The 7,063-nt window shown below is 40.5% G+C and overlaps 1 pseudogene; it reads right to left on the minus strand.

Annotated features, from left to right (window-relative positions):
- Nucleotides 1–1,449: 1,449 nt before the first annotated feature.
- On the minus strand, nucleotides 1,450–3,972 carry LOC147737836 (uncharacterized; annotated as a pseudogene).
- Between the last annotated feature and the right edge of the window lie 3,091 nt (nucleotides 3,973–7,063).

Raw genomic sequence — 7,063 nt, forward strand, 5'->3', positions numbered from 1 at the left:
TCTAAATAGCGATTCCTTAAAAATCGCTATTTAGGAATAACAAAAGGCTACGTTGATGCATCTGCCAGCTAGTGCTTATTACCCCTCACGAGGCATCGAAACGCTTTTTCGGAGAGTAGCACGCTACTACGGAACCCATTAAAGGATTAGTGGTGAATTAGTATAGTGAAAATTGAAATTAATTTGAGTGGTGGACATGTTAGTCTGTTATTTGGATTGAAAATATGAAAATCTCTGCAACGTGGTGTCACCTGATAAAGTGAAATAATCTGAAATTTGATTTTGGGCATTAATTATAACATATGTAATTATGCTTCACTAAAAATGAATGTTATATTATTGTTACAATTCAACAAATGTTATTAAAACATTGTAAAATAATTTTTCTTTAGATATTTTTGCCTTGAATGACAATCGTTTAGATTTATAATTAGTTTAAAATATTTCATTTAATGACGTTTTAATTTATGTCCGTACCTCCATTATTATTAATGGGAGTGTGTTGCAGTTTCAGTGGATGACCATGTGTGATGTTGGACTCTGAGCTCGGGGACATTTACAACTGTTTTAGGTACATCATGGCTGTTGTGACTGTAGAGGTGTGGTTTGTAAATAGCAATGGGTTTACTCCTTTGTGGGTGAGTGTTTGTCCATCCCTACACCCCTCCTTACTCCTCCCTTAGCCCCGCCCCTTTATTCATAAATATTTCCCATTTTACACCCACTCCCACTCTGTCCCTCTCGCATTTACTACAAAAAGTATATAAACATATGCGGAAACTCTGCAGTCGAGGCAGGCAACTCCACAAAGAAAAAGATAGGAGAGGCAGAACGACAGCACATACTTTGTGAATCACATTTTGTTGTGCTTTAGTCGTCCTATAGTAGTTTATGATTAGGCCTGATTATCTGTGAGACTCTAATGGGTGTATCTGATGAGATTGTAAAGCTTGTGAAACTGGCCTAAGCAGATGGGAAGCAGGTCCATTTGTAGCAAAAAGGACATGGAAGTTAAAGGACTGAAGCTAAAGTGGATCTTTGTAATGCGAGGCCATGTCCCCTCAGACCAGAAGTCATTAGGACTATTTACGATGGAGCCAAGAATGGATTGCATATGGCTGGCCTCGTCTGTAGTTGCACAAACACTAGAGAATAATGTGGTGGGGTGTTGGTGAGATTAACTAGCAGTCATTCCATCACTTTACGTTTTTCTCAATGATCAAGTGGCAGAGGCATGAACAGGCGTTGGTACCATAGAGATCTATGACAAAGGGACTCCTGCTGCAGCTCCCTGGTGAGGCTCATTAAGGCTGGAAACAGTTCGAGGTTACATGCATTCCCGACCCTTGCGGGCGTGGCCTCAAAGTTCAGTATCAAATGGACTTTGTGGGTCAGTCATTGCTTATAAACACTCAGGGAATAAAACACGCTAAATGGAATGAGGCCACAAATAGTTACAAAAGAATGAGGTTAATTCAATCATTTCCATCCCTCGCTGTGTGCTTTTCTCAGTAGACGGTTTGTTGGACAATCAATGGATTGATGTTTTTGTGGCTGCTTCATGTAAATGTTTTGCGATGCTGAAAGCTCCTCCTCAGGGTTCACAGTGAGCACCTTGTATTCTCCCACATTGTCTCTCTTATGTAGAAAGGTAACATTTACAACTGAAGTTTTTGTCACATTGAGAGCACGGGTCATTTTCTTACTCATTGTGCGTTCTCTCTTGGATGAAATTTAATCTCCAGCAGACGCTTCCCAGGCATTTAGAACAATGACAAGGTTTTTTCCAGGTAACTTCTCGCAGGTTGAGTGAGACTAGATTTCCGACTTTTTCAGCATTCAGAGAGCTAATCAGGTTTTTTCCCAGTGTGAGTTCCCTCATGGTGAGTGAAAGTTAATTTTATGACTGAAGCTTTTCTGGGATTCAGAACACTGATACGGTTTATGCCCAGTGTGTGTTCTCTCATGTACAGTAAGGTTGGATTTGCTCCTGAAGCTTTTACAGCATTCAGAGCACTGATACGGTTTGAGCCCAGTATGGATTCTCTGATGTACAGTTAAACTGGATTTGTAATAGAAACTGTTTTGGCATTCAGAGCACTGATACAGTTTATACCCAGCGTGGGATCTTTCATGTACAGTAAGGCTGGATTTATGACTGAAGCTTTTCCGGCATTCAGAGCACTGATAAGGTTTTTGTCCAGTGTGGGTTCTTTCATGTAAAGTAAGGCTGTATTTCTGACTGAAGCTTTTCCAGCATTCAGAGCACTGATAAGGTTTTTCTTCAGTGTGAGTTCTCTCATGTACAGTAAGGCTGTATTTATGACTGTAGCTTTTCCAGCATTCAGAGCACTGATAAGGTTTTTGTCCAGTGTGAGTTCTTTCATGTAAAGTGAGATTGAATTTGGTACAGAAGCTTTTCGAGCATTCAGAGCACTGATAAGGTTTTTGTTCAGTGTGAGTTCGCTGATGTTGAATCAGATTGCCACTAAAACGGAAGCTTTTTTGGCACGTGGAGCACTGATATGGTTTTTGTCCAGTGTGGGTTCTTTCATGTAAAGTGAGACTGAATTTGCGATTGAAAGTTTTGCAGCATTCAGAGCACTGATAAGGTTTTTTTCCAGTGTGAGTTCTTTCATGTACAGTGAGATTGGATTTGGTAAAGAAGCTTTTACAGCATTCAGAGCACTGATACGGTTTCTGGCCAGTGTGGGTCCTTTCATGCACAGTAAGGCTGGATGTATGACTGAAGCTTTTCTGGCATTCAGAGCACTGATACGGTTTATGCCCAGTGTGGGTTCTTTCATGTACCGTAAGGTTGAATTTGCGAGTGAAGCCTTTCTGGCATTCAGGACACTGATAGGGTTTTCGTCCAGAGCTAGTTTTCTCATGTTTAGTGAGGTGGGATTGATGACTAAAGCCGTTCTCACAGTCATTGCTCTCATTCGAGTTGTTTGTTTCTCCAAGTTGGGTTTTTTCCTGGATACATGCCATCTTAAGACTGAATCTGATTTCTGATCATGTACTTGTTTGTTACAACTCAGCATTAACTTCTAAAATACATTTCAGATGCTCTTCTTAACATATTTAACTAATTATAGTTTTTTTCCTGGAGATCATTTTCCTACCTTTAAAGGCGCTGATCTAACTTGTCTTACAAACTTTCACTGACGAGCCCTTTGTATTTACTAAGATGCTCCTCAGGGATTCATATTCTCCAAGGTATGCCCGGGTGAATTCTATCTAGTTTAATTAGTCTCATTTAGTTATTCTAGTTTATCCCATTTGATTTTGGAGTTTTAAAGGCACTTATAATGTCTTTGGGCTTTAGTGTTTGCCTGTTAAGTGTAACACTGGCCTCTTTTATACTTTCTGTAGCAGTATATGCTTTTTTTGCTCAGTGGCTAAGACAAGTACATGATCCACTTTGGAAATTACAGGACACTTTGAAACTACTCGGATCAACCCAAGAGAGTTGGTGGGGGAAAATCTTCCTATATTGGAAATGATAATCCGGCATCTTTGCCGAAACAACATCTACGAAAGAGCATTTACAATTTGTTTCTTTTAAACAATCTTTTCTCTCCTCTGAATCACAGGAGACGGAGTCAAAAGCTTGCACTTGTTAATCGGGGATATTTGTTTTTTTGACGGTTCTGTCACATCACAACACGTCTACGGATGCTGATCTGTTGGGGAGGGTTTAGGTCGCCAAAGCATTTCTCATAAACCATCAAACAGAATTTACAACACTGAGGTTTCTCAAGTGCTCTGTGTGGGTATCAGTTGTGGCCAATGTTCTCCTTAATCTCAGTTACTGACACTTGGTAAACATTTATGATCATTTTCCTTTAGGGATTTGACAACTTTCACATTCACCAGTTTCTTCCGCTCCAACATCCTCACCATTCCTGGCACATAGAATGTGTTTCTTCTCTAGAGCTCAAGAATGTTTTAACTTTCCTTGAAATAATCCTTTTCCTTGTGTTTCACTAAATTTAAACCTTCTTTTTTCTGTTCATGCTTCTGTCACCTGTAGAAATGGAGTCAAAAATTGTAAATGAACACAAAGACAAAATATTTGTGACTTTATACTTTGCACAAAGAAAGCATTAACAAAAACAAGATAGGAAATCAGTTTGAGTTGCATTTCTGATAGTGGTGAAACAGTGTAGATCGGGAGCTTGGGATCACTGGAAATCAAGGATGTGAGAGCAAAAGAGGTAAATATTTAAGAAAGAAACACAGATTCTCAGAAGCAGCCACACTATCAAATTGCAATTTCTGTGACAACGGCTGGGAACATAGTGATATTTGTAATTCTTGTAATAAATTACTAGATGTCATTTACTCCCCTGCCCACCTAGACTGTTAATCTATTCCTTTTTCCAGTGATCTAGGAAGGGACATGTTATTGAACAGCACAACAGTAAAGGAAACCAAAAAGGGTCAAAAAAGAAAAACACAAAACAGAGGAAAGAGAAAAAAGGCTATCTTAAACTTTCACCACAGGGGACCGGCGTAGGAAACTCTGCAGTAGGCCTGGGTGGTAAATTCCGCTCGTGGAATTTGCAGAATTTGGGTAATTTCGCGTTCTGCTGAGAACACGGAATTGCCAAAAATTCTGCGATTCGACGGTTTCGAGGATTTTTTTGCTTGCTCGTGCTTTCAAAATGCTTGTTTGCGAGATATTTCTCCTCGAGCACGCAAACAGCATTCGCGAACAGGAAAAAAGCAACGCGAATGGGCGGAACAAGCAATTCCGTGTGTTCGTTGAACTTTTGCGTGCTCGCTGAGATTTTTTACCGTTTCGCAAAGCTTTGCATAGCACGACTACCCAAATTGAGCCCACCCCTACTCTTCAGCAGATGCTTGTGAACCCATAAGTTACTTCTAAATACAGTGCCCCCAAGGTCAGCACCAGGTGCAGTTCCACCGGTCGCACCACCCTAAAGCAAGCCCTTTGTGCATGTGTGTCCACGCACATGTACTGAGTCTTTTGCTTGTAGTAGACAGGACAAAAAAGGGCAGGATGGGAGGACGCAAAGAGATGGAAGTCAAATCCAGAGAGAAAATACGCAGAAAGAACAGACAGAGGGAGGATGGTATCATGTGGTCTGGAAGAGGAGACAAATATGCCAATTGTTAAGGAACTGTTGGGCAAAACTGACCTAAAAAGAATTGGACCTGCACTATACTCCCAACATGTACCAGGAGGAATGTGGATATATTAGATGATTATCAGAAGTTTGATAACAACAAGAATAGTGCATAGAGGGAGTCAAATGTTGAAGTGAAGAGTAAAAAAAACAGAGATCAAGAAAGGGAAAAGAGAAAGAAGAACAGGGGAAAAGGAAACTTAAGAGTAATAGGAATCCTTACCTGACAGTTATATTATATTTTGTTCTTCCGAGGGTGGCAGCCACGCTGCAATGCCTGGTCATCCCAGAATATCTTGAAAGGAAGTAAAGAAATGGCTTTGCATCAGATGACAATCACACTTCATCAAATTTTACAAATAACCGTCCTGAACTTACAAAACAAAAGAATCTCTTGTTCTCTGGAGGCCATTGTGAAGCAACTCTGGTTATGAATACATATTTTTTTTTTGGTTCAAGAACCATGATCCCTTGCTGGAAAAGGTCTCTGTGAATATAGAGTGCTCCCACAATGCTCAGAGAACAAACCCTAACAACCCAGTCCACGTCTTCATAACCCCCATCTTTCCATTTACAGACCATGAAACTTGCAAATCAAAACAATCTGGTTTGCAAAGGTACGTTAAAGTCCTTTTACATAATTCTGCCCACACTTCATAAATCAACCAGACTCTTATATTTATACAAACCATGCTCTCTGAGCAACTGCAATTCAAGGTCAAACTGATGCAGAGTTTGAATGCCAAGCAATGGAAGTAACAAAGCATCAATGTGTTGGCGCTTTTTATTGATACGTTATCTGAAGGGATGATGTGGAGGGTCAGTGTAAATTAACCCTTCACAAGACAAAGCTTGAAACATCGAAATGTTTAGACCTCCATTGAAGACAACAGAGCAGCAGAAGCCTATACAACCGGATATAGGCCTGCTGCTCTCAACATCACAATGTCCTAATACACAGCCCCTGCCTCTCCAAAATACATGGATTAGACAGGAGAAGGCAGAAGATAGAGCCTGCGGCAAGGCACGCAGGAGCCTCCCCCCTTCCTCCTCCCGTAGCTCGCAGTGTCACTAGTATCTAAGAAGGAAGGAGTGGGTTCTGCTCATCTCCTGCATCTCCCTGGCTCAACTGAATGATGAAAAGCAGTTAAGTCGAGCCCAGGGAGAATCGGGGGCTGACCTCAGCCTCCTTTAACAGCTATTGCTGTGAATGTTCAACCATTAACCGCCATGGTCCTGCATGCGGCTGTTAACTGTTTAACATTCACAGCAACAGCTGTGAAACCAAGGTACCGGAGTACCGGAGGTGTTTCAACCCCCTCGGTCTCTGGGACACCTTTGTTTTTTTAATTAACACATTCTGCCCTCATGGGGCAAACAGTGTAATGACCTTATAGTCAGCCGTGGCAGGCAATACTGCCCATTAAAGCACCGCTCCATGGGTAAAGGCCCTTGCAATTAGCTTTGGAGCCAGAGCAAGCAGTAAGCTCATATTAAAGATTTAAAATAATGGTTACTTAGTCAGAGAAATAATCATCATAATATTTGTAGAAGGATCACATACAGTTAACCTCAAATGAAATCAAAAGCCAGACTCTGATATAACTCAAGATGTAAAGTCAATAAACAGACCACCACAATAAATGTGTGCTAAGAAACAAGAAAACCTTTTTCTATAATATCAAATAGCAAACTGAGATAGAATCTGCTTAGTTCAAAATCAAGGAAAAGTTTTATGTACAAAATCAGTAAGAGGAGTGACATGTAGTCTGCATTTTGGAAAAGGGTAAAATAAAACAATTGCAACAAATATCCCAAGACAGTACATTTTTAGACAGAGAGAACACATTATTGACATGGTCCATGATGAGGTAAAAATGACAACAACCAATGAATGTTCATGA

The sequence above is a fragment of the Lissotriton vulgaris genome, chromosome 1_1 (assembly GCF_964263255.1).
Source record: "Lissotriton vulgaris chromosome 1_1, aLisVul1.2, whole genome shotgun sequence".
NCBI lineage: Eukaryota > Metazoa > Chordata > Amphibia > Caudata > Salamandridae > Lissotriton > Lissotriton vulgaris.